Source organism: Gadus macrocephalus, chromosome 11 (assembly GCF_031168955.1).
Source record: "Gadus macrocephalus chromosome 11, ASM3116895v1".
In the NCBI taxonomy this organism is placed as follows: Eukaryota; Metazoa; Chordata; class Actinopteri; order Gadiformes; family Gadidae; genus Gadus; species Gadus macrocephalus.
In genome coordinates, this window is record NC_082392.1 from 24,249,395 (window position 1) to 24,277,129 (window position 27,735).

Consider the following 27,735-nt stretch of genomic DNA (forward strand, 5'->3'; position numbering starts at 1 on the left):
AAGCTGGTATGAAACAAACTGTTATTCTGAATGAAATTTGACCGAGTTACGATGTCTTAAGTAATTGAAGTGTCAGAATGGGCAGACGGCTTCAATGGGACCAACTGTAGAATATGACGGTTTGAAACTGAAACTGTGATATTAAATAAAGTTTAAATGATATCGAAATTCCATATAGATATTATTGAAGATTAAAGTGTATCGATTTGTTAAATGGTTTGAACGAAGGTAAACGGTTGAAAATCGATTTAGTTACGTCCTAAACAGTTTGGAGTACCAGAGGACGGCTCTGCCGTCCTCCCATTGACTCCCATGTTAAAAAACAAAAATAGTTTAAACGTAGAATATCTTAAAAAGTATAAAATATTAAAAAATAATAGAAAAGAAGCGCACGATTCCAAGCTATTCTGAATATTTAAAAAATTTAACGGATTACCTAGGTGAAAAATAGAGGAAGGAGATAGGTCCCAAAGTTTGTAGAGAATAATAAAGAAAGAAAGAAAAAAGAAACTGATTAACTCTTTATTAACTCACCTAATAAAGATTTAAATATCTAGAGTGTGAATGCTACAGCACTAACACTAATAACTAGAAATTGCATGCAGAAAACCTGTGTGGATGCTGACGGCTGAATGAAAAGCGGAAAGCATTGTTAAAAATGAAGAAATGTGAAATTAATAGAATATTAAAGTAGTAGCAGTAGTAGCTGTGGTAGTAGTAGTAGCTGAAGTATAAGTTGTAGTAGCTGAAGTAATAGTTGCCGAAGAAGAAGTAGTAGTAGTAGAAGCTGAAGCAGTAGTAGTAGCTGAAGTAGTAGCAGTACCTGAAGCAGTAGTAGTAGCTGAAGTAGTAGGTAGTAGCTGAAGTAGTAGTAGCTGATATAGTAGTAGTAGCTGACGTAAAAGTAGTAGCTGAAGTAGTAGTAGTAGTAGCTGAAGAAGTAGTAGTAGCTGAAGTATGTAGTAACTGAAGTAGTTGTAGTAGCTGCAGTAGTAATAGTACCTGAAGTTGTATTAGTGGCTGAAGAAGTCGGAGTAGCTGGAGAAGTAGTAGTATCTGAAGTAGTAGTAGAAGCTGAAGTATAAATGGTAGTAGATTAAGTAGTAGTAGTAACGGAGATTAACCGAGATTTAAAACACTTAGACTAATTTAAGAGAGAGAGTGCAAAAGAAATCGAGGGGTCCGGAGCAAGAATTGACAAAAGACTTTATCGTGCAGAAAAACAACAACGATAACAGCCTGAGTAGGTTTGCAAAGTCACTGGCTGGACTTCGGTCCCAGCCCTCCTTTATACACATACAGGAACTTCTTTAATACAATGGAGGTTCCCTTTGTCCCTAATGAGGTTTTCCGCCTTGTCTCTTCGTCTCAGCATGTTATCAACCGTGCCCCGGTCTGAGGTCCGCAGGGATTAGCCTTGTCAGTCAAAATGACCCACGCCTGAAAGGTGGAGGGCAACATGACTTGACCCCGCAGTTCCCAGGGCATTTCTGCGTACCTACCATCTGGTGTGAACCCAGACTCAGGCGTCATGTGCTTTCCACTATTTAAAATATTAAGCCTATTAATAATCATGGTTTACTATAGAATATACTCACTAATTTCTACCACAGTAGTAGCTGAAGTAGTAGTAGTAGCTGAAGTAGTAGCCAAAGTAGTAGCCGAAGTAGTAGTAGTAGCTCAAGTAGTAGGTAGTAGTTGAAGTAGTAGTAGCTCAAGTAGAAGTAGCTGAAGTAGTTGTAGGAGCTGAAGTAGTAGTAGCTGAAGTAGTAGTAGCTGAAGTATAAGTAGCTGAAGTATAAGTAGTAGTAGCTAAAGTAGTAGTAGGAGCAGCTGAATAAATAGTTGTAGCTGAAGTAGTAGTAGTATCTGAAGTAGTAGGAGTAGCTGAAGTAGTAGTAGTAGTAGCTGAAGTAGTAGTTAGTGCAGTTGTAGTAGTAGCTGAAGGAGTAGTAGTAGCTGAAGTAGTAGTTGTAGCTGAAGTAGTAGTGGTAGTAGTAGTAGCTGAAGTAGTAGTAGAAGCTGAAGCAATAGTAGTAGCTGAAATAATAGTAGTAGTACCTCAAGTATTAGTAGCAGCTCAAGTAGTAGTGGAAGCTGAAGTAATAGTACTGGCTAAAGTAATATAGGTAGTGGCTGAAGCAGTAGTAGCTTAAGCAGTAGTAGTAGCTAAATTAGTAGGTAGAAGCTGAAGTAGTAGTAGTCGCTGAAGTAGCTGAAGAAGTAGCAGTAGCTGAAGTAGTAGTAGCAGAAGCTGAAGTAGTAGTAGTCGCTGAAGTAGTAGAAGAAACTGAAGTAGTAGTAGTAGCTGAAGTAGTAGTAGTAGCTGAAGTAGTAGTAGCTGAAGTATAAGTAGTAGTAGCTGAATTAGTTGTGGTAGTCTAATAAGTAGTAGGAGTAGCTGAAGTAGTATTAGTAGTAGCTGATGTAGTAGTTGTAGTAGGTAAAGTTGTAGTAGTAGCTGAATGAGTAGTAGTAGCTGAAGTAGTAGTAGTAGCTGAAGTAGTAGTAGCTGAAGAGGTAATAGCAGTAGTAGCTGAAGTAGTAGGTAGTAGCTGAAGTGGTAGTAGCTGAAATATAAGTAGTAATAGCTGAAGTAGTAGTAGTAGCTGTAGTAGTAGTAGCAGCCGAAGTAGTAGTAGTAGTAGCTGAAGTAGTAGGAAGTAGCTGAAGTAGTAGTAGCTGAAGAAGTAGGTAGTAGCTGAAGTAATTGTAGTAGCTGAATAGTAGTAGCAGAAGTAGTAGTAGCTGAGGTAGTAGTAGCTGAAGTAGTAGTAGTAGCTGAAGTAGTAGGAAGTAGCTCAAGTAGTAGTAGTAGCTGAAGTAGTAGTAGCTGAAGTATTAGTAGCTGAAGTAGTAGTAGTAGTAGCTGAAGTATAAGTAGTAGTAGCTGAAGTAGTAATAGTAGTTGATAAGTAGTAGTAGCTGATGTAGTAGTAGTAGTGGTAGCTGAAGATGTAGTAGTAGCTGAAGTAATAGTAGTAATAGCTGAAGTAGTAGTAGCTTAAGTAGTAGTAATAGCTGAAGTAGTAGGTATAAGCTGATGTAATAGTAGTCGCTGAAGTAGTATAAGTAGCTGAAGTAGTAGTAGTAGTAGCTGAAGTAGTAGTAGTATTAGCTGAAGTAGTAGTAGCTGAAGTATAAGTAGTAGTAGCTGAAGTAGTAGTAGTAGTTGATAAGTAGTAGTAGCTGATGTAGTAGTAGTAGTGGTAGCTGATGATGAAGTATTAGCTGAAGTAGTAGTAGCTGAAGTATAAGTAGTAGTAGCTGAAGTAGTAGTGGTAGTTGAATAAGTAGTAGCTGATATAGTAGTAGTAGTAGCAGCTGAAGTTGTAGTAATAGCTGAAGAAGTAGGTAGTAGCTGAACTAGTAGTAGTAGTAGCTGCAGCTGAAGTAGTAGCTAGTAGCTGAAGTAGCAGTAGTAGCTGAAGTAGTAGTAGTAGCTGTAGTAGTTGTAGCTGAAATATAAGTAGTAGTAGCTGAAGTAGTAGAAGTAGCTGAAGTAGTTGTAGTAGCTGAAATAGTAGTAGTAGTAGCTGATGTAGTAGTAGCAGTAGCTGAAGTAGTAGTAGTAGCTGATGTAGTAGGTAGTAGTTGAAGTAGTAGTAATTTTAGCTGAAGTAGTAGGTAGTAGGTGAAGTAGTTGTAGTAGATGAAGTAGTAATAGTAGTAGCTGAAGTAGTAATAGCTGAAGTAGTAGGTAGTAGCTCAAGTATTAGTAGTTGAAGTAGTAGGTGCAGTAGTAGCTGAAGTAGATGTAGTAGATGAAGTAGTAGTAGTAGCTGAAGTAGTAGTAGCTGAAGTATTATTAGTAGTAGCTGAAGTGGTAGTAGTAGCTGAAGAAGTAGTTGTAGCTGAAGTAGTAGTAGCTGATGTAGTAGTAGTAGCTGAAGTAGTAGTAGTATTGGTAGCAAAAGTAGTAGTCGTAGTAGTAGCTGAAGTAGTAGGAGTAGCTGAAGTAGTAGGTAGTAGCTGAAGTAGTTGTAGTAGCTGAAGTAGTAGTAGAAGTAGCTGAAGTAGTAGTAGTAGCTGAAGTAGTAGCCAAAGTAGTAGCCGAAGTAGTAGTAGTAGCTCAAGTAGTAGGTAGTAGTTGAAGTAGTAGTAGCTCAAGTAGAAGTAGCTGAAGTAGTTGTAGGAGCTGAAGTAGTAGTAGCTGAAGTAGTAGTAGCTGAAGTATAAGTAGCTGAAGTATAAGTAGTAGTAGCTAAAGTAGTAGTAGGAGCAGCTGAATAAATAGTTGTAGCTGAAGTAGTAGTAGTATCTGAAGTAGTAGGAGTAGCTGAAGTAGTAGTAGTAGTAGCTGAAGTAGTAGTTAGTGCAGTTGTAGTAGTAGCTGAAGGAGTAGTAGTAGCTGAAGTAGTAGTTGTAGCTGAAGTAGTAGTGGTAGTAGTAGTAGCTGAAGTAGTAGTAGAAGCTGAAGCAATAGTAGTAGCTGAAATAATAGTAGTAGTACCTCAAGTATTAGTAGCAGCTCAAGTAGTAGTGGAAGCTGAAGTAATAGTACTGGCTAAAGTAATATAGGTAGTGGCTGAAGCAGTAGTAGCTTAAGCAGTAGTAGTAGCTAAATTAGTAGGTAGAAGCTGAAGTAGTAGTAGTCGCTGAAGTAGCTGAAGAAGTAGCAGTAGCTGAAGTAGTAGTAGCAGAAGCTGAAGTAGTAGTAGTCGCTGAAGTAGTAGAAGAAACTGAAGTAGTAGTAGTAGCTGAAGTAGTAGTAGTAGCTGAAGTAGTAGTAGCTGAAGTATAAGTAGTAGTAGCTGAATTAGTTGTGGTAGTCTAATAAGTAGTAGGAGTAGCTGAAGTAGTATTAGTAGTAGCTGATGTAGTAGTTGTAGTAGGTAAAGTTGTAGTAGTAGCTGAATGAGTAGTAGTAGCTGAAGTAGTAGTAGTAGCTGAAGTAGTAGTAGCTGAAGAGGTAATAGCAGTAGTAGCTGAAGTAGTAGGTAGTAGCTGAAGTGGTAGTAGCTGAAATATAAGTAGTAATAGCTGAAGTAGTAGTAGTAGCTGTAGTAGTAGTAGCAGCCGAAGTAGTAGTAGTAGTAGCTGAAGTAGTAGGAAGTAGCTGAAGTAGTAGTAGCTGAAGAAGTAGGTAGTAGCTGAAGTAATTGTAGTAGCTGAATAGTAGTAGCAGAAGTAGTAGTAGCTGAGGTAGTAGTAGCTGAAGTAGTAGTAGTAGCTGAAGTAGTAGGAAGTAGCTCAAGTAGTAGTAGTAGCTGAAGTAGTAGTAGCTGAAGTATTAGTAGCTGAAGTAGTAGTAGTAGTAGCTGAAGTATAAGTAGTAGTAGCTGAAGTAGTAATAGTAGTTGATAAGTAGTAGTAGCTGATGTAGTAGTAGTAGTGGTAGCTGAAGATGTAGTAGTAGCTGAAGTAATAGTAGTAATAGCTGAAGTAGTAGTAGCTTAAGTAGTAGTAATAGCTGAAGTAGTAGGTATAAGCTGATGTAATAGTAGTCGCTGAAGTAGTATAAGTAGCTGAAGTAGTAGTAGTAGCTGAAGTAGTAGTAGTATTAGCTGAAGTAGTAGTAGCTGAAGTATAAGTAGTAGTAGCTGAAGTAGTAGTAGTAGTTGATAAGTAGTAGTAGCTGATGTAGTAGTAGTAGTGGTAGCTGATGATGAAGTATTAGCTGAAGTAGTAGTAGCTGAAGTATAAGTAGTAGTAGCTGAAGTAGTAGTGGTAGTTGAATAAGTAGTAGCTGATATAGTAGTAGTAGTAGCAGCTGAAGTTGTAGTAATAGCTGAAGAAGTAGGTAGTAGCTGAACTAGTAGTAGTAGTAGCAGCAGCTGAAGTAGTAGCTAGTAGCTGAAGTAGCAGTAGTAGCTGAAGTAGTAGTAGTAGCTGTAGTAGTTGTAGCTGAAATATAAGTAGTAGTAGCTGAAGTAGTAGAAGTAGCTGAAGTAGTTGTAGTAGCTGAAATAGTAGTAGTAGTAGCTGATGTAGTAGTAGCAGTAGCTGAAGTAGTAGTAGTAGCTGATGTAGTAGGTAGTAGTTGAAGTAGTAGTAATTTTAGCTGAAGTAGTAGGTAGTAGGTGAAGTAGTTGTAGTAGCTGAAGTAGTAATAGTAGTAGCTGAAGTAGTAATAGCTGAAGTAGTAGGTAGTAGCTCAAGTATTAGTAGTTGAAGTAGTAGGTGCAGTAGTAGCTGAAGTAGATGTAGTAGATGAAGTAGTAGTAGTAGCTGAAGTAGTAGTAGCTGAAGTATTATTAGTAGTAGCTGAAGTGGTAGTAGTAGCTGAAGAAGTAGTTGTAGCTGAAGTAGTAGTAGCTGATGTAGTAGTAGTAGCTGAAGTAGTAGTAGTATTGGTAGCAAAAGTAGTAGTCGTAGTAGTAGCTGAAGTAGTAGGAGTAGCTGAAGTAGTAGGTAGTAGCTGAAGTAGTTGTAGTAGCTGAAGTAGTAGTAGAAGTAGCTGAAGTAGTAGTAGTAGCTGAAGTAGTAGGTAGTATATCAAGTATTAGTAGTAGCTGAAGTTGTAGTAGTAGCTGAAGTTGTAGTAGTTGTTGTTGAAGTAAAGCTTATAAACTGTTACTCCTTAACACATACACTTGCAAACACTGACTTATAAAGATCACTGTCTGTGCTCAGCCTGCTGTCCATATGATTGTCCTACTGATGTCTGACGCGCTATGTCCCTGTTATGTGTTGTATGTAAATGTGACATGTGATGTGCCTTGTCCGTGTTACATGTTATATGTGCTGCAGAACAGGAACCTGCTGGAAATCAGCTATTTTACATAGACAGGCCCGTTTTAAATGGAAACTTTGTTACTTTTAATACTTACCTATATAATAACTATAAAAAAAAAATAAAAAAAAAATAGTAGTAGCTGTAGTAGACGTAATGGCTGAAGTAGTAGTAGTAGCTGAAGTAATAGTAGCTGAAGTAGTAGTAGTAGCTGAAGTAGTAGCCGATGTAGTAGGTATTAGCTGAAGTAGTAGCTGGAGTAGTAGTAGCTGAAGTATAAGTAATAGTAGCTGAAGTAATATTAGTTGCTGAAGAAGCAGTTGTAGCTGAAGTAGAAGTAGTAGCTGAAGTTGTAGTAGTAGCTGTAGTAGTAGTAGATTAAGTACTTGTAGTAGCTGAAGTAGTAGTAGCTGAATTAATAGTAATAGCTGTAGTAGTAGTAGATGAAGTTGTAGTTGTAGGATCTGAAGCAGTAGTAGTAGCTGAAGTATAAGTAGTAGTAGATGAAGTACTTGTAGTAGCTGAAGTAGTAGTAGCTGAATTAATAGTAATAGCTGTAGTAGCAGTAGCTGAAGTAGTAGCTGATGTAGTAGGTAGTAGTTGAAGTAGCTGAAGTTGTAGGTAGTAGCTGAAGTAGTTGTAGTAGCTGAAGCAGTAGTAGTAGTAGCTGAAGTAGTAGGTAGTAGCTCAAGTAGTAGTAGTAGTAGTTGAAGTAGTAGTTGCAGTAGTAGCTGAAGTAGATGTAGTAGCTGAAGTAGTAGTAGTAGCTGAAGAAGTAGCTGATGTAGTAGGTAGTAGCTGAAGTAGTTGTAGTAGCTGAAGCAGTAGTAGTAGTAGCTGAAGTAGTAGGTAGTAGCTCAAGTAGTAGTAGTTGAAGTAGTAGTTGCAGTAGTAGCTGAAGTAGATGTAGTAGCTGAAGTAGTAGTAGTAGCTGAAGTAGTAGTAGCTGAAGTATTAGTAATAGTAGCTGAAGTAGTAGTAGTAGCTGAAGAAGTAGTTGTAGCTGAAGTAGTAGTAGTAGCTGAAGTAGTAGTAGTAGCTGAAGTAGTAGTAGTATTGGTAGCAAAAGTAGTAGTCGTAGTAGTAGCTGAAGCAGTAGGTAGTAGCTGAAGTAGTAGGAGTAGCTGAAGTAGTAGGTAGTAGCTGAAGAAGTTGTAGTAGCTGAAGTAGTAATAGAAGTAGTCGTAGTAGCTGAAGTAGTAGGTAGTATATCAAGTAGTAGTAGTAGCTGAAGTAGAAGTAGTAGCTGAAGTTGTAGTAGTTGTGGTTGAAGTAAAGCTTATAAACTGTTACTCCTCAACACATACACTTGCAAACACTGACTTATATAGATCACTGTCTGTGCTCAGTCTGCTGGCTATATGATTGTCCTACTGATGTCTGACGCGCTATGTCCCTGTTATGTGTTGTTTGTAAATGTGACATGTGATGTGCCTTGTCCGTGTTACATGTTATATGTGCTGCAGACCAGGAACCTGCTGGAAATCAGCTATTTTACAGAGACGGGCCCGTTTTAAATTGAAACTTTGTTACTTTTAATACTTTCCTGTATAATAACTATAAAATGAACAAAAAAATAGTAGTAGCTAAAGTAGAAGTAATAGCTTGAAGTAGTAGTAGTAGCTGAAGTAATAGTAGTAGTAGCTGAAGTAGTTGTAGTAGATGAAGTAGTAGTAGTAGCCGAAGTAGTAGGTATTAGCTGAAGTAGTAGTAGTAGCTGGAGTTGTAGTAGCTGAAGTATAAGTAGTAGTAGCTGAAGTAATATTGGTAACCCTTCCATTTACAGTCCCCTAATTACTAGGTATTTACCCGGTACATACATGGTAAATCATAGTGTATTGCTGGGTAATTGCCACTGGTAATAAGAAGGTAAATACAGAGGTAGTTACCCGGTAAATACATGGTAAATCATAGCGTATTACTGGGAAATTACCACTGGTAATAAGAAGGTAAATACAGAGGAATTATCCGGTAAATTATAGTGTATTACTGTGTAATTACCACTGGTAATAAGAAGGTAAATACAGAGGAATTACAGCTGAAGTACTAAGTAAAACCTCCACTATTACCCATCAACTCAACTAAGTAGCGTGTAGTTGTAACTGTTTTAGGTTGGTAATAACTCCGATATTGTGTACTTCCTAGGAAATTAAGCAACCAATTCTTATAAACACCTATTATCCAAGGTTTATGATGGTAACAGCCCAAATTGAATGATGTACTATCCATAAATTAGCATAGTGCTTTCCAATAAAATACTTTTTCTTAGTTATTATTCATAGCTACACCCATTTAGAAAGGGTTTATTCGATTTACCACTATGGAATTACTTACCTGGTAACAACCTCTGCAGGAACAGTTTTCCTCGAGTGTCCTGGTACATCTTCTTAAATACTGGGTACGAAGCCGTTTGTTTCCATGGTATTACCAGGTTCTTACCATATAATTTATAATAGATAGATTCCATTATCCATGCAGTCAACACAAACATGTACCACGTACGTTCTGCGACGTTACCAAGTAAAACACGACAAATTACCCAGTAATTAAGCTGAAACTGTACTGTAAAAGGAAGCCTCGTTTGTTTCCATGGTATTACCAGGTTCTTACCATATAATTTATAATACATTTCATTGTCCATGCAGTCAACACAAACTTGTACCAAGTACGTTCTGCGACGTTACAAAGTAAAACACGACAATTTACCCAGTAAGTAAGCTGAAACTGTACTGTAAAAGGAAGCCTCGTTTGTTTCCATGGTATTACCAGGTTCTTACCATATAATTTGTAATACATTATTCCCTTTTCCATGCAGTCAACACAAACTTGTACAATGTACGTTCTGCGACGTTACAAAGTAAAACACGACAATTTACCCAGTAAGTAAGCTGAAACTGTACTGTAAAAGGAAGCCTCGTTTGTTTCCATGGTATTACCAGGTTCTTACCATATAATTTGTAATACATTATTCCCTTTTCCATGCAGTCAACACAAACTTGTACCATGTACGTTCTGCGACGTTACCAAGTAAAACACGACAATTTACCCAGTAATCAAGCTGAAACTGTACTGTAAAGGGAAGCCTCGTTTTTTTCCATGGTATTGCCAGGTTCTTACCATATAATTTGTAATACATTATTCCCTTTTCCATGCAGTCAATACAAACTTGTACCATGTACGTTCTGCAACGTTACCAAGTAAAACACGACAATTTACCCAGTAATTAAGCTGAAACTGTACTGTAAAAGGAAGCCTAGTTTATTTCCATGGTATTACCAGGTTCTTACCATATAATTTGTAATACATTATTCCCTTTTCCATGCAGTCAACACAAACTTGTACCATGTACGTTCTGCGACGTTACCAAGTAAAACACGACAATTTACCCAGTAAGTAAGCTGAAACTGTACTGTAAAAGGAAGCCTAGTTTATTTCCATGGTATTACCAGGTTCTTACCATATAATTTGTAATACATTATTCCCTTTTCCATGCAGTCAACACAAACTTGTACCATGTACGTTCTGCGACGTTACCAAGTCAAACACGACAATTTACCCAGTAAGTAAGCTGAAATGGAATTGTTTCAGGAAATTAATCACACAAATATATTGCAATATAGTTAATCATAATGCAGTTAATAGTTTAATATTCGACAAAAATCGACTAAACTATTTTTGAAATTATTAATTGCATCCTGTTTAACAATAATGCAATATATTAACAAAGTTACCTGCAGTAAGTAGCAGCCCACCATTGGCAACTACTACTACAATCAGGTGACAAAATGTATTTTTTTGTGATTTTTATGTTATTTTATATGATTTATTTCCAGAAACAATTCCATGGTAACGTCTCTGCCATCAGTCGGTGAGTGTAACTTGTTGACGGTCCCTAAAACAGGTAGCAGCCAGAACGTAAATTATGTTGTTGCACAGACATCGATGGCGACAACATGTGTTTGTGATTTTCGCGATACGCCGTCCTAAACCGTCCTCAACATACTAAGCCCGTAATGTATTGCACTTATGTTGATGAATCCGATTGGGTGGTAAACTGAATATCCGGCGAATATCAAACCGGAGGCTAACTTGCACCTGTTGAGGTGGCATGCTCCGGTAAAGCTGCTCTTTAGCATCGCGCTAACCGGGGCTAACAGAGCCTGTCTCTTCCCGTCCTATTAACTGTACTTATGGGAGAGAGCCCGATTAAATACAGATATTTTAATAAATTGGGTGTTATAGGTTTTAAACAACATGTCCGAGTTATTTGAATGACAGAAGCTCCGCTAGCTCGATGCTAAAGTGCTAACCGGAGCTAACAGCCTGTCCCCTCCCATCCTATTAACTGTATTTATGGCTATGCCTTTTTCTCTTTTCAATATGACCAAACACAATGGCCAGAGGACCAGCATCCTTTTTTAAACTAATAAACAAAATAATCTTTGAGTTCTACATGTTCTAGAAATGTTAATCAATTGACAGTCCTAATATTTATTTTCTTGTCCTCTGATTCTTTATTACAGTATGGAAGGGGAGATTTGGAGGTACCTGGTCAGGTCTTGGTCAGCCTTCAAATCCCAGATGTGGAGACTGCAGGGATACCTCACAGAGAAGACACTAAAGAGTCATCTCTCATTCATCGAGTGGACTCATTGGTTTGCGAATGACCACAAAGATGCTCCCATAGGCAGATTGCTGCATGGCATTAACCGCTTATTCAAATTGAAGAGGTTGAAGCAGTCTTCCTTATGGTCACTTGCCATAACAATGTCATGTGTTTTATGAAAACACCATCAGTAACATTTAAATTGAGTTGATGACGACGGCTCTTTTTTTTGTCCGATTTCTTCAGTGTTCAGTGCCTGTTTGTGAGATATGCATTGTTTGAAAGATAAGCCTTTGATTTTGTTTAATTTTAATATGCCTTTCATCAACAGTGGTTTGGGGTTTTATAACAACAATTAAAGTGCTTAACAACTACTGGTGAACGATGTTGCAGAACATATATGGTTTGTGTTGATTGCATGGAAAAGGGAATCACCAGTTACAACTTATATGGTAAGAGCCTGGTAATACCATGGAAACAAACTAGGCTTCCTTTTACAGTACAGTTTCAGCTTACTTACTGGGTAAATTGTCGTGTTTTACTTGGTAACGTCGCAGAACGTACATGGTACAAGTTTCAGATTCAGATTCAGATTCAGAAGACTTTATTTGCCATGACATGTAAACACGTTTGGAATTTGTTTTGGTACAGTGGAGTTTACAACAGGACAGACAAGACAGGACAAGACATTGCAAATGTAAATAAATAATATAATAAATGTAGAGTGCCAAAGTGCAGAGAGCTCACGTGATTGGGTACAACAGACCATTAGATCACTGGATCACTGAGTGGGGAGACTGGTCGGGGGGGGGGGGGGGCAGTGCATTTAGGAGTCGGATGGCCGTGGGGAAGAAGCTGTGCGAATGTCTAGTTTTTAGAGTCTTTAGTGACCGCAACCTCCTGCCTGAAGGGAGCGGAGCGAAGAGACCGTGGCCTGGGTGTGCTGGGTCCACCATTATCTTCCTGGCCCTCCCCAGAGCCCTGCTGTTAAACAGGGCCCCAAGGGGGGGCAAGGGGCATCCAATCACCCTCTCCGCCGAGCGTATCACCCGCTGCAGCTTGGCCTTGTCCTTGGCCGCTGCAGCGGGGAACAAGGTGATGATGGCGGAGGTGACGATGGACTCGATGATGGCCGTATAGAAATTCACCAGCATGGATGTTGGCAGCTTGAATTTCCTGAGCTGCCTCAGGAAAAACAGCCGTTTCTGGGCTTTTTTCGTGAGGGCATCGATGTTTGGCCCCCACTTCAGGTCCCGAGAGAGCGTCACCCTGAGGAATCTGCAAGACTCCACGGTGACGACTGGAGTGCCCCCCAGTATGATTGGTGGGGTGGGGGTCGGGTTTCTCCTGAAGTCCACTATCAACTCCACTGTTTAAGTTTGTGTTGACTGCATGGAAAAGGGAATAATGTATTACAAATGATATGGTAAGAACCTGGTAATACCATGGAAATAAACTAGGCTTCCTTTTACAGTACAGTTTCAGCTTACTTACTGGGTAAATTGTCGTGTTTTACTAGGTAACGTTGCAGAACGTACATGGTACAAGCAGAGTCGGCTCCAGAGCAGATCTACTGGAAGGGCATGGGTCGCCAGCGGGGGGGCACTGCCGTTTGTGAAATATTTTAACGCAAAAAAAGGGGGAGGGGTGTCGTGGATGCTAAACGCAAATAAGTGCAGTTTAACCACCTCTGCTATGTCATAAATAGTTTATTCACATCAACAGTTAATGAACCTCCAAAAAAACATTAAGTAGGCCTGGCACTGTTTATAAACCTTAGAGAACAGCCTCCACAATACTCAAAAACACCCCTGACAACATATAACAGAACAGGACCGCTGACAGAAGGCACGCATTGTGGCAGAAAGTAGCCTATTGAACAAGCCACGCACCAGGCAGAAATGACACAATGCCATACGTATACAAGCCTATTAAACACAAATAGATAGACAAAGCAAACATTAATCAACAATTTACCTGCTTAGTAGGCCTTATAATGAAAGCCAGAGCTGGCTTCAAGAAGTGAATAAATTAACAACCGGAAAACATCTCCCCTTACCATTGTAAAGAGTTACAGGAAACTGTTTTAACACAGTTTGGACAGGCCTGTCAGTCCCGAGATCATCAACCGCTGTCCGCTGACTTGGGGGGCTTGTAGATCGTCGTTGCTCTATGGCTGCGCGGGCTAAATCCGTTGGCGGTTGCCCGGAGCTTGCGTTAGCAGAAGGGCCAGCTCGGCTTTCAGAGACCCTGGCTGTACTAGTGGTGGTGGCCGGAGTGTCACAGTCTGCTACTGGCTGAGGAGGAGCAGGAGGACTAAGCCATTTTCGTAAATCCATGTTTGGTGATAATTAGCTAGTTAGGCAAACTTTCGTCTATGATGGAGGACCACTGTAATTTTCGATTAATACCAGGATTCTGCGGCTGCGCACTGCAGCTCAACAACGTTATTTTGAAATCAAATGTAACAAGTTTACTCAGCAACCAATGAGCATTAACCAAGCCTAACCTGCTATGCATGCACAACCAAATTGATGTGATTTCCCCGTTCATTTATTTTATTTCATTTAAGTTACAGTTTGCACATTTAATATGTAAGGGCAGAGAAATAGTCTGCCAAAGACGTTGCTAAGCAACCGAAGACTCTGGGGTTGACAAGTTACGGAATACTTTCGGAGTGGTACCAAAGACGTCATGAGAGGCAAAAAATCCTTTGTTTACCTTGACAGCGGTCATACTTGGCCCGAAGTTGTGAAGGACCCATGCAAGTGAACGGAGCGTTCCACAGCATTGAGAAGACCCGTTTAATAAGTAAGGGATAATGTATAGAACGCCGGTCATTATCGGGAAAATAAATAAAATAATGACCTGTGGTAGGAGGGGCATTAATGACCGCTAGGGGGGGCACGGCCCCCAAATGCCCCCCCTTAGCGCCGACACTGGGTACAAGTTTGTGTTGACTGCATGGAAAAGGGAATAATGCATTACAAATTATATGGTAAGAACCTGGTAATACCATGGAAATAAACTAGGCTTCCTTTTACAGTACAGTTTCAGCTTAATTACTGGGTAAATTGTCGTGTTTTACTTGGTAACGTTGCAGAACGTACATGGTACAAGTTTGTGTTGACTGCATGGAAAAGGGAATAATGTATTACAAATTATATGGTAAGAACCTGGTAATACCATGGAAACAAACGCGTCTTCCTTTTACGGTACAGTTTCAGCTTAATTACTGGGTAAATTGTCGTGTTTTACTTGGTAACGTCGCAGAACGTACATGGTACAAGTTTGTGTTGACTGCATGGAAAAGGGAATAATGTATTGCAAATTATATGGTAAGAACCTGGTAAAACCATGGAAATAAACAAGGCTTCCTCTTACAGTACAGTTTCAGCTTAATTACTGGGTAAATTGGTGTGTTTTACTTGGTAATGTCGCAGAACGTACATGGTACAAGTTTGTCTTGACTGCATGGATAATGGAATGTATCTATTATAAATTATATGGTAAGAACCTGGTAATACCATGGAAACAAATGGCTTTGTACCCAGTATTTAAGAAGATGTACCATAACACTAGAGGAAAACTGTTCCTGCAGAGGTTGTTACCAGGTAAGTAATTCCATAGTGGTAAATCGAATAAACCCTTTCTAAATGGGTGCAGCTATGAATAATAACTAAGAAAAAGTATTTTATTGGAAAGCACTATGCTAATTTCTAGATAGTACATCATTAAACTTGGGCTGTTAACAACATAAACCTTGGATAATAGGTGTTTATAAGAATTGGTTGCCTAATTTCCTAGGAAGTACACAATATCTGAGTTATTACCAACCTAAAAAAGTTACAACTAAACGCTACTTAGTTGAGTTGATGGGTAATAGTGGAGGTTTTACTTAGTACTTCAGCTGTAATTCCTCTGTATTTACCTTCTTATTACCAGTGGTAATTACACAGTAATACACTATAATTTACCGGATAATTCCTCTGTATTTACCTTCTTATTACCAGTGGTAATTACCCAGTAATACACTATGATTTATCATGTATTTGCTGTGTAACTACCTCTGTATTTACCTTCTTATTACCAGTGGTAATTACCCAGTAATACACTATGATTTACCATGCATGTACCGGGTAAATACCTAGTAATTAGGGGACTGTAAAAGGAAGGGTTACCGTAATATTAGTTGCTGAAGAAGCAGTTGTAGCTGAAGTAGCAGTAGTAGCTGAAGTTGTAGTAGTAGCTGTAGTAGTAGTAGATGTAGTAGTAGTAGATGAAGTAGTAGTAGTAGTAGCTGAAGTAGTAGTTAGTAGCTGAAGTAGTACTAGCTGAAGTAGTAGGTTGTTAATTGATGAATTGCCAACTGATTGTGCTCCCAATTCTTGATGATTAATTTCAGGTGTGTGTCATGTGACTGCCTATATAATCTGATGCACCTGCACAAAATAAATCGAGTGTGTGTTTTCTCAGAACTTGAATGCAGTTGTGTTATTTGTCCTCCCAAGTTGATAGAACGTTTCGTAGGTATATCTAGCAGTCAAGCTCTGTTTAACAGGTTATGGGCCCAGGAGCGTTTGACGTTTGGGCACAGAGATATCCGGCGTGAGTAGGCACCGAGAGACATTTGTTTGTGAGCGAGTTTGAATACATGTCTCACGGATTGGAGTGCCAGGACCATGAGCGAACGTACAAGTTCACGTTGGTCTCGTCTTGTGTTTGACGGAGACGAAAAGAACTATGAACTGTGGGAGACTAAGTTTTTGGGCCATATACGGTTGCAGAAATTGAAGGACACAATTTTGAATCAACCAGCCGATGGCGCGGAAGAAAACGCACTGGCCGAGGATGCGGTGAAGAACGCGGAAGCGTACGCGGAATTGATCCAATTCCTTGATGACAAAAGTTTGTCTCTGGTCATGCGAGAGGCAGCGGATGACGGACGTGCAGCTCTCAGGATTTTACGCGACTATTATGCAGGCAAGGGTAAGCCCCGCATTGTATGCCTGTATACAGAACTGACTTCCTTGCAAAAGATGAGTTTTGAGAGTGTGACTGATTATGTCATAATGCTGTCATAGCACTGCGTAATGCTGGAGAGGTTTTAAGCGATGGATTATTGGTTGCAATGATTTTGAAGGGGCTGCCAGAATCATTTAAGCCTTTTTCCATTTTTATCACTCAAAGTGATGAGACTTTGAGTGACCCCGGAGGATACTCCTCCGGGGAACCCAGGAGCGCTCCTCGGGCCCGTACCCCTCCCAGTCGACAAGATACTGGTGGCCCCGGCCGCGGCGACGTACCTCCAGGAGGCGGCGGACTGTCCACGCCGGATGGTTGTCGATGACCCTGGGCGGAGGTGGAGGCGGAGCGGGAGGAGACAACGGGCTGGTGGAGACAGGCTTGAGCTGGGAGACATGGAAGGTCGGATGGACACGGAGAGATGGAGGGAGTCGGAGACGAACGGCACAGGGGTTGATGACAGACTCCACTTCGAAAGGACCGATGAACCGGGGAAAGATCTTAGGGGAGATCCCCTTCAAGGGAAGATCCTTCGCCCGAAGCCACACCGACTGTCCGGGAGCGTACTGGGGGGCAGGCAGACGGCGCCTATTGGCCTGCAGTTGGGAGCGGGAGGATGCGCGGAGCAGTGCGGTGCGTGTGTGCTTCCAAGTGCGCCGGCACCTGCGCATATGAGCCTGGACTGACGGGACAGAGATCTCCTCCTCCAACTCGGGAAACAAGGGCGGTTGGTAACCCAGCGAGGCCATAAACGGGGACAAGCCGGTGGATGCGTTGACCAGCGTGTTGTGGGCATACTCGACCCAGGGAAGCTGAGAGGTCCAGGAGGAGGGGTTGGCGTGGGAGACACAACGGAGCGCGGCCTCCATCTCCTGGTTGGCCCGCTCCGATTGTCCATTGGACAGGGGGTGGAACCCGGAGGACAGGCTGGGCGTGGCCCCTAAAGCCGCACAGAATGCATGCCACACCTGAGAGGTGAACTGGGGGCCCCTGTCGGAAACGATGTCCGCAGGGATGCCATGGAGACGAAACACGTGCCTGACCAGGAGATCCGCCGTCTCACTCGAGGAGGGGAGCTTGGGAAGAGCGACGAAGTGTGCAGCCTTGGAGAACCGATCGATCACCGTGAGGATGGTGGTGTTGCCACCGGACGTGGGCAGGCCGGTGACGAAGTCCAGGGCGATGTGTGACCACGTCGGTTAGGAATGGGCAGAGGCCGAAGCAGACCGGAACGGGGACGAGAAATGCCCCCCCTTAGCGCCGACACTGGGTACAAGTTTGTGTTGACTGCATGGAAAAGGGAATAATGTATTACAAATTATATGGTAAGAACCTGGTAATACCATGGAAATAAACTAGGCTTCCTTTTACAGTACAGTTTCAGCTTAATTACTGGGTAAATTGTCGTGTTTTACTTGGTAACGTTGCAGAACGTACATGGTACAAGTTTGTGTTGACTGCATGGAAAAGGGAATAATGTATTACAAATTATATGGTAAGAACCTGGTAATACCATGGAAACAAACGCGTCTTCCTTTTACGGTACAGTTTCAGCTTAATTACTGGGTAAATTGTCGTGTTTTACTTGGTAACGTCGCAGAACGTACATGGTACAAGTTTGTGTTGACTGCATGGAAAAGGGAATAATGTATTGCAAATTATATGGTAAGAACCTGGTAAAACCATGGAAATAAACAAGGCTTCCTCTTACAGTACAGTTTCAGCTTAATTACTGGGTAAATTGGTGTGTTTTACTTGGTAATGTCGCAGAACGTACATGGTACAAGTTTGTCTTGACTGCATGGATAATGGAATGTATCTATTATAAATTATATGGTAAGAACCTGGTAATACCATGGAAACAAATGGCTTTGTACCCAGTATTTAAGAAGATGTACCATAACACTAGAGGAAAACTGTTCCTGCAGAGGTTGTTACCAGGTAAGTAATTCCATAGTGGTAAATCGAATAAACCCTTTCTAAATGGGTGCAGCTATGAATAATAACTAAGAAAAAGTATTTTATTGGAAAGCACTATGCTAATTTCTAGATAGTACATCATTAAACTTGGGCTGTTAACAACATAAACCTTGGATAATAGGTGTTTATAAGAATTGGTTGCCTAAGAGAACCGATCGATCACCGTGAGGATGGTGGTGTTGCCACCGGACGTGGGCAGGCCGGTGACGAAGTCCAGGGCGATGTGTGACCACGTCGGTTAGGAATGGGCAGAGGCCGAAGCAGACCGGAACGGGGACGAGTCGAGGTCTTATTCCGGGCGCAGGTAGCGCACGCCGCAACGAAAGCACGGACGTCCGCATCCATGGAAGGCCACCAGAATCGCCGGCGGATGAAATCCAGGGTGCGCGTGATTCCTGGGTGACAGGTGAGCTTGGAGGAATGGCCCCAGAGCAGCACTCTGGATCGTACATCGTCCGGGACGAACAACCGATTCGGGGGACCGGAACCAGGATCCGGCTGCTGCCCCTGTGCAAGGCGCACCGCAGACTCAACCTCCCAGGTAAGAATGGCCGATCCGACAAGCGGGAGGCAGGATGGTCGTGGGCTCAGTACTCGGGTCCTCGGGGGAGTACAGGCGGGACAAGGCATCCGGCTTGCCGTTCTGGGAACCGGGACGGTAGGTCAACGAAAAATCTAATCTCCCCAAGAATAAGGCCCACCTAGCCTGTCGCGAATTCAGTCTCCTGGCTGACTGAATGTATGCCAGGTTGCGGTGGTCAGTGCAGACAATAAAAGGAAGGGCCGCGCCCTCCAGCCAATGCCGCCACTCCTCCAATGCGAGCTTGACGGCCAAGAGCTTGCGGTTGCCGACATCATAATTCCTATCCGGCGGGGACAACCGGTGGGAGAAAAAGGCACAGGGGTGGAGCTTGTGGTCGGAGGGAGAGCGCTGGGAGAGGACCGCGCCCACTCCAGTGTCCGAAGCGTCGGCCTCCACCACGAACTGAAGGGCGGGATCGGGCTGGACGAGGATGGGAGCGGAAACGAAGCGTCTCTTGAGACCCCGGAATGCGGCATATTGATATCAAATACCATTTTGTGAGATCAACTGTTAATGACTGTAAAGTATGTTTGGAGTATTGCCCAACAAACCAGATGGTAGCTGACCTGATGACAAAACCAGCTACTAAAGCAAAGCTACTGACTTTTTCCATGTTCCTGTTTGGAGTATAGCCAGTTAAGTTCAGTTGGTTTCCATGTTTGTTTGTTTTTGTTTTGTTTTGTTTTATGATTTATGCTTGTCAATAATGTGTGATCAAGTGGGGGTGTTAATTGATGAATTGCCAACTGATTGTGCTCCCAATTCTTGATGATTCATTTCAGGTGTGTGTCATGTGACTGCCTATATAAGCTGATGCAACTGCACAAAATAAATCGAGTGTGTGTTTTCTCAGAACTTGAATGCAGTTGTGTTATTTGTCCTCCCAAGTTGATAGAACGTTTCGTAGGTATATCTAGCAGTCAAGCTCTGTTTAACATAGGTAGTAGCTGAAGTACTTGTAGTAGCTGAAGTAGTAGTAGTAGCTGAAGTAGTAGTAATAGCTGTAGTAGTAGTAGATGAAGTAGTAGTTGTAGGAGCTGAAGTAGTAGTAGTAGCTGAAGTATAAGTAGTAGTAGTAGTAGTTGAAGAAGTTGTAGTAGCTGATGTAGTAGTAGCTGAAGTTGTAGCTGAAGAAGTAGGTAGTAGCTGAAGTAGTAGTAGTAGCTGCAGTAGTAGGTAGTAGCTGAAGTAGCAGTATTAGCTGAAGTAGTAGTAGTAGCTGAAGTAGTTGTAGCTGAAGTATAAGTAGTAGTAGCTGAAGTAGTAGTAGCTGAAGAAGTAGTTGTAGCTGAAGTAGCAGCTGAAGTAGTAGTAGTAGCTGATGTATTAGTAGTAGCTGAAGTAGTAGGTAGTAGCTGAAGTACTTGTAGTAGCTGAAGTAGTAGTAGCTGCAGTAGTAGTAATAGCTGTAGTAGTAGTAGTAGTAGATGAAGTAGTAGTTGTAGGAGCTGAAGTAGTAGTAGTAGTTGAAGTATAAGTAGTAGTTGAATAAGTTGTAGTAGCTGATGTAGTAGTAGTAGTAGTAGCTGGCGTTGGGGCTGAAGAAGTAGGTAGTAGCTGAAGTAGTAGTAGTGGTAGTAGCTGAAGTAGCAGTAGTAGCTGAAGTAGTAGTAGTAGCTGAAGCAGTTGTAGCTGAAGTATAAGTAGTAGTAGCTGAAGTAGTAGTCGTAGCTGAAGAAGTATTTGTAGCTGAAGTAGCAGCTGAAGTAGCAGTAGTAGCTGATGTATTAGTAGTAGCTGAATTAGTAGTAGTAGCTTAAGTAGAAGTAGTAGTATTAGCCAAAGTATTAGTAGTAGTAGCTGAAGCAATAGGTAGTAGCTGAAGTAGTAGTAATAGCTTAAGTAGAAGTAGTAGTATTAGCCAAAGTAGTAGTAGTAGTAGCAGCTGAAGCAATAGGTAGTAGCTGAAGTAGTAGTAGTAGCTGAAGTAGTAGGTAGTAGCTCAAGTAGTAGTAGCTGAAGTGGTAGTAGTAGTTGAAGTTGTAGTAGTAGCTGAATTAATAGTAGTAGCTGAAGTAATAGTAGCTGAAGTATAAGTAGTAGTAGCTGAAGTAGTAGTTGATGTAATAGCTGAAGTAGTAGTAGTAGATGAAGTAGTAGTTGTAGCTGAAGTAGTAGTAGCCAAAGTAGTAGTAGTAGTAGCTGAAGCAATAGGTAGTAACTGAAGTAGTAATAGTAGCTGAAGTAGTAGGTAGTAGCTGAAGTAGTTGTGGTAGCTGAAGTAGTAGTATAGCTGAAGTCGCTATCTTCCGAAAAAGACTCACCTGTTCAGAGTCCACCTCGACTCTGCATAGCCACCTTCCCACTTCTGACCACCATTTTACACTGTATTGTATTGTATTGTATTGTATTGTAGTACTTAACTGTGTAGCAACTGCAGTAGCTGCTATCATGGCTGTAACACAGGGAATTGATTCAGGGATCGTGGTACTTGCACTTGGTTCTATGAAAATCCTTTCTGTACCGACAGCGATATATTGATGCACTTCTTATGACAAATGTACTTATTGAAAGTCGCTTTGGATAAAAGCGTCTGCTAAATGCCCTAAATGTAAATGAAGTAGTAGTAGTAGTTAGTAGGTAGTAGCTGAAGTAGTTGTGGTAGCTGAAGTAGTAGTATAGCTGAAGTCGCTATCTTCCGAAAAAGACTCACCTGTTCAGAGTCCACCTCGACTCTGCATAGCCACCTTCCCACTTCTGACCACCATTGTACACTGTATTGTAATGTATTGTATTGTATTGTATTGTATTGTATTGTATTGTAGTACTTAACTGTGTAGCAACTGCAGTAGCTGCTATCATGGCTGTAACACAGGGAATTGATTCAGGGATCGTGGTACTTGCACTTGGTTCTATGAATATCCTTTCTGTACCGACAGCGATATATTGATGCACTTCTTATGACAAATGTACTTATTGTAAGTCGCTTTGGATAAAAGCGTCTGCTAAATGCCCTAAATGTAAATGTAAATGTAAATGAAGTAGTAGTAGTTGTAGCTGAAGTAGTAGTAGTAGCTAAAATGTTAAAATCGGAAAATTGGAAATTAGTTCTGTGTGTGTGTGTATGAGGGGCCGCCTGGGACAGAATTCATACTTAGTCTTACACACACTATTATAATCTTGCATATACACCACTGTACTCATACACACACACTATTAAACTCCTTTTACATATAAGTATGAGAGTGTATAGTAGTGTATGTGAGAGGGTATAGTAGTGTATGTAAGAGGGTATAGTAGTGTATGTAAGAGAGTATAGTAGTGTATGTAAGAGAGCATAGTAGTGTATGTAAGAGAGTATAGTAGTGTATGTAAGAGAGTATAGTAGTGTATGTAAGAGAGTATAGTAGTTTATGTAAGAGTATAGTAGTGTATGTAAGAGAGTATAGTAGTTTATGTAAGAGTATAGTAGTATGTGTAAGAGAGTATAGTAGTATGTGTAAGAGAGTATAGCAGTATGTGTAAGAGAGTATAGTAGTATGTGTAAGAGAGTATAGTAGCATGTGTAAGAGAGTTTGAATGAAACGGGAGTGAGTTTGAATGAAACGGAAGTGAGTTTGAATGAAACGGAAGTGAGTTTGAATGAAACGGAAGGGTTTCCTCATTACCATTTACCTCCACAAACATAAAGTGTCCGTGGAAAATAAAGTAAATAAGAAGAAATACCACTGACATCTTTTTGCCACGGTTGTTTCTGCTGCTTGATTTAATAGGCCTATCTCACAAAAATCGGAAATGACGTCACACCGGGTAAACATTCTTCCGGCGAAGTCATTTTTGTGTTGCCGTCATTGCAAAAATGGATCGTTTCTTCGCCACTTCCGTGGTTGGTTTTCCCAAATTGCAATTCGAAGATGTGCAGAAGATTGTGGAGTCACACTCGGCAACACCACAGTCCAGGCTGAGAAAGGGGTACAAGTTTTTTGTGGAGGAGTTCGTACACAATTATCAAGGTCAGTGGTCTAAGGTGTTTTGTTGTCAGTAGGCTACTCAATGGCCTTGCTCATTCATGTTTTGTGATGACAAGCAAACCATATACGATCCATATAAATCGTCAGAAATATTGTCTGTGTGTAAAATGATCATATTTGTTATGTGTAGACTATAATATTATGAATTAGCCATGGTGGCTATGAAGTCTCCGTGTGTAGCGTTAGCATTTTAGCATTAGGTTAACCAAGGATAGGTTCAGCTAGTTATTTGCTGACCCGTTTTTTTTGTCCGATCAGCGACATATTATTAACATTATGTATATGCTCAATGTCAAATATAGTTGATGGAAAGGTGGTAGTGAGAGGTAGATGCAACCGCTCGATGAGGAGGAATGAGGAGCCCCACATACTACAGGTTTCTGCTGAGTTAGGGCCCGTTGGCCCTAACTCAGTTGCAGTTTTCCTCTTCTTCTGAAGTTCAGATCATTTTCATTGTTCTTTCTTACAAACAGTACAGTAGCGTGCTTAAGACTTGGCCCACCTAGCTTGCTGCAATGTTGTGGCTGTACAGACCTATGTATTTTTCTGCCTCTTCATTAAGGCACAAGCCGTAAATAAAGGAAATGTGTTCAGTACATTAAAAGGACAAACATCTAGGCTAGTTCATGTTATAACATTGCTAAAACAACAGATGTAATGGTGGCACAAGAGTTTTGCACGGAACTGTACATGGCTTTTCTGCGGTTGCAGACTCCTTGCCAGTTTCCAATGGCCTTATATCAAGGTCCTACCTACTAAGTTCAGTAACTCAATTCTTATGGTGTTCACAGATCACCCTGGAGGCTGTTGGACAACTGGGTCTCTCAGAACACAGCTGTAGCTGTGCTGCGGGCAAAGGCTTCTGTAGCCATATAACCGCTCTGCTCTTCCAGACAGCGCATTATGTGCAGCTGGGCCTTGATGTGGTTCCACCTTCCCTGGTCTGTACCAGTCAACCACAGGTGTGGCAGCGACCTCGAACACACGTGTGCTGTCGTGTCCTCTGTTCAAATCATACACTTCAGTATTTGTCTAGAGTATATGAGCATTTCCTGTATGACTAAATATTTGTTGTTCGTTTCAGGGAATCCATCCAGAGGCTGTGAGTGACCTGGTGGTGAAGAAACCCAAGTCGGTGGGGAAGAGTCAAGTCCACACTCTACAGAGCGTATGCTGGTAAGACATTTGTTTTGCAATTTGCACTCTGTTAAACTTGCTCATCATGACAAGATGCATATTAGAATATATCTGTTATCCCTACAATATAAAAAAAAACAGTCCCATTTTTATTTGACGTTTCCTCTAGGGCCCCTACCAGAACAACACATCTTGGCGTCTGGAGCAAAGCTGAGTGAGATTCACCCTTGCCCTTTGATGTCCCACATCCTAGAGGGAATATCCAGCTTGGAATTGGTACCCTCTCAGCTGTGCTGACCTGGAAGATGTCAGCAATGACCTGTTCTTTAAGGCCAGTTGCTACTCTACAACAGTAGATGAAAAACTCATCAATGACTGGAATCTTCCTTGAAGGGCTTGGTGTTGGAATCGCCTCTTGTCCAATCCTCTGTGCTTTTCTCCAATAAACAATATATTGTGTTGAGGGGCAAACAGACTCCCAAAACACTTGAAACACTTCTTGAGATGGAAACCGAGTGTAATATTTCATGGTCTGATCAGACACACAAAATCTGTTGAGGACAGTTTGTGGCCCCATGGACATTTCTTGCAGCCTTGCCTCGAGCTCAGCAATATACTCCAGGGCATCATCCAGTGAACCTACAAAAAAAGAAGACAAATCAGGCTTCATTACCATTCATTAGTATTCACCCTTTATTTATTGGTACTGTTTTCTGTTTTTCTTTTTTATATATTAACAAGAGGTTAAATGTTGAGTGTTGTACACAGGCCCGCCGACAGGGGGGGACAAACGGGTACGTTGTCCCGGGCCCTGGACTGGCCCTGGAATGGGGGGGGCCCATAACTGGACCCCCATGAAGTTGGGATTAATTATTGTATGTATACTTCAAAATGTGTTGATTTAGAGAAGAAAAGTGCTTTATTTGCATTCAATTAATGACTCCTAGATTGTTTGCCTTCATTGCCCTTGAAAAAACGGCCAATAACCCCCTATCACCCCTATGGCAAAATGGTTTGGTCTTTGGAGAAGAAAAAAGACGACATCATTCCATTAGTGGTCAGTGCGCGAGTCAGGAGCCCTGAAAAAAAAAGAAAGGCGAAAAAGAGAGGAAGAAGCCGAAAGCCTGAGGGGATCTCTTTATAAATATTTCAGAAAAGACTCAGGTGATGCTGCAGGTACCAGTAAAGGCAGCTGTGCAGCACAGCCAGGTAAGACACGGCCAACTTTTTCCAGCCCCGTCGTCAAGTAACACAGGCACAGGCGGCGTGTCAAACATATTAGCGCAGCACCACATCAGACAGACAGGGGGCATTGAATAATTTGATAACCACAACGGCTTTATTACACTGTGTTTCATACGCCTATATCTAATTGAATCTTAGAATATGCACATTACCCCGCAAATAGGCCCATGTCCAAATCAAATGTTTCAGGCAGGCACGCGCTGCGCACTCCAATCAGGCTGAATTGATTTGAGAATCATTCCCAGTCAGCTGAATTACAGCCAGTGTAACGCGGCTCATGGTTTAAAATAAGCCAGTGGCATGGCAACATGTGAAATTGCCATTTAGATAGAGTTGGATGTAACGAATGGGTTATAAACGTGACGTTTTGGGGTAGCCTGTAACTTAGTTTCTGATTGCCGTTAACTTGAAACTCGCCAGATGAATGGGCTCCGCCTTGTTCCCCAAACATTCTCTGGAAGTTCAGCGGACATAAACGCGGGTCTGGCGATAAATAAAAGTACCCTTGACATGATTCCCCTTGGTCAAGTGAAAAATGGTCAATGAAATGTGCAGTTAATGAGCTCTAAGTGAATACAATAGCGTGAGTTTTATTGTGGTATGATTCTGAAAGCCATAACTTCACTCAGTCCATATCCATAGCCTATCCAATTAAAGTTGCAAATAATCCTTTTGGTTTATCCGTAATAAATGGGCTTGTCATCCCGACGTCATGTGTTTGGGAGCTGCACAAGGGAATTCTGTGGTTGTGTTTCGGCGTTTGACAATTTTGGGAACAAAAAAAAAAACCTTCGATTTTTTAACTTTTGTAGTCTTTGGGATAGAGTTAGCCAAGTTGATCAGTCTATTCTTTTCTGTGTTAAATTATACGAAATGGGGCTTCAGAGCATTTATGGGGACCTCTGCATTTTGCTCAGGATCTACCTGTCCAAGCCTGTGTGACTATTGGCTGGAAGTGAGCGAGCCTTCAGCAAATTTAAGCTAATAAAAAACTACTTGCGCTCAAAGATGTCACAGGAGAGGCTCAACGGGCTGGCAATGCTTTCCATAGAGCACCTAAATAGTTCCACACAAAGTTAATGTTAAAATGTTCAAATAAATTGTTTGTTGAGTAATGAGTATTTTTTTGAATTTCCGTCATTTAAGGGTAGGGTAGGGACTGAGAAAGTAGAGGTGTGTGTGTTTTTTTTTTGGGGGGGGGGGGGGGGGGGCCATTGAGAGAATTTTGTCCCGGGCCCAGCCAAACCTGTCAGCGGCCCTGGTTGTACATAGAGAGCAAAAACCAAAGTCAAATTCCTTGTTTGTTCGCAAACCTGGCCAATAAAGCTGAATCTGAATCTGCATTAATATGCAACCCCAGTTTAACAGTATGTCTGATGTTGATTGAATGTTTTAACGTTAACCATGCCGTGTTTGGCAAAAGTATACAATAGCCCAAGAAGTGTTGAACACAAATAACAGACATAACAGCTAGTTAGCGCACATCTACTTACCGGCAGGGGGGCGTGTCGCGTAGTCATGTTCCCCGGTACCTCTCCGGTCCGTTTGTGTTTTGTCCTCTCCTTCAGCTTTTCGAGCTGACACCCGTTTATACACGGGTGTTTTCTTCGGGGCTGTGATGTAGCTGTTCCAGTCAAAATGACTGGGAACAGCTCCAGTATTCAGCGTAGCACTCCCGTCGTCATAATCAGCCGCTGAGAAATGCCGACTACAGACCAGTGTACTCCCCTTCTGAATTACGAAATTAACTCCTTCATCCCGTATGATCGCCCTGACCCACTGCTGTATTGGGTATTAGTTGGGAAGTCGTGGAAATGTAAATACGGTTGTTTTTGTTTTGAATTGGCGCATAGAGGTACACAACAGAAGCTTTTGTTTTTGACTGCGCCATTGTCAAATATCATGGACTACTCGACCGGTAGTCCCTTTACCCGGTGAAGGCAAAATCGAACGCCGAACCAGGAAGTTGTGAGATAGGCCTATTGTTCCTTGTTACTCTTGAGTTGGTGGTGCTAGCTTTACTTTCAAAGCAGCAAGCCCACTAGATAATATAGGCTTCGGGCGCGGAGCCACATAGGGACCAATGTGGGCCAGTGCCACTATGATTGACAGGCGGCCCACCCCATCAGGAACCGAGGAATCAAACTCACTTCCGTTTCATTCAAACTATTAAACTCCTTTTACATGTAAGTATGAGAGTGTATAGTCGTGTATGTGAGAGAGTATAGTAGTGTATGTGAGAGAGTATAGTAGTGTATGTGAGAGAGTATAGTAGTGTATGTGAGGGAGTATAGTAGTGTATGTGAGAGAGAATAGTAGTGTATGAGAGAGAATAGTAGTGCATGTGAGGGAGTATATAAGTCTATGTGAGAGAGTATAATAGTGTATGTGAGAGTATAATAGTGTATGTGAAGGAGTATAATAGTGTGTGTAAGACCAAGTATGAATTCTGTCCCAGGCGGCCCCTCATATGTGTGTGTGTGTGTGTGTTGGGCGGGGGGTGTGTGTGTGT

At 41.5% G+C, this 27,735-nt stretch overlaps 1 protein-coding gene and 2 long non-coding RNA genes across 3 annotated transcripts in view; all 3 read left to right on the top strand.

The window, feature by feature from the left end:
* The window catches only part of LOC132467223 (natterin-3-like), a 153,645-nt gene that overhangs the window by 95,048 nt on the left and 30,862 nt on the right, over nt 1-27,735 (top strand). The window lies entirely within an intron of this gene.
* LOC132468272 (uncharacterized) lies at nt 21,927-22,544 on the top strand. The gene is made up of 2 exons (XR_009528196.1): nt 21,927-22,231; nt 22,273-22,544. It is a non-coding gene; the product is annotated as an uncharacterized LOC132468272 (long non-coding RNA).
* Nucleotides 22,629-24,619, top strand: LOC132468271 (uncharacterized). Its single transcript, XR_009528195.1, has 3 exons — nt 22,629-22,823; nt 23,633-24,017; nt 24,232-24,619. It is a non-coding gene; the product is annotated as an uncharacterized LOC132468271 (long non-coding RNA).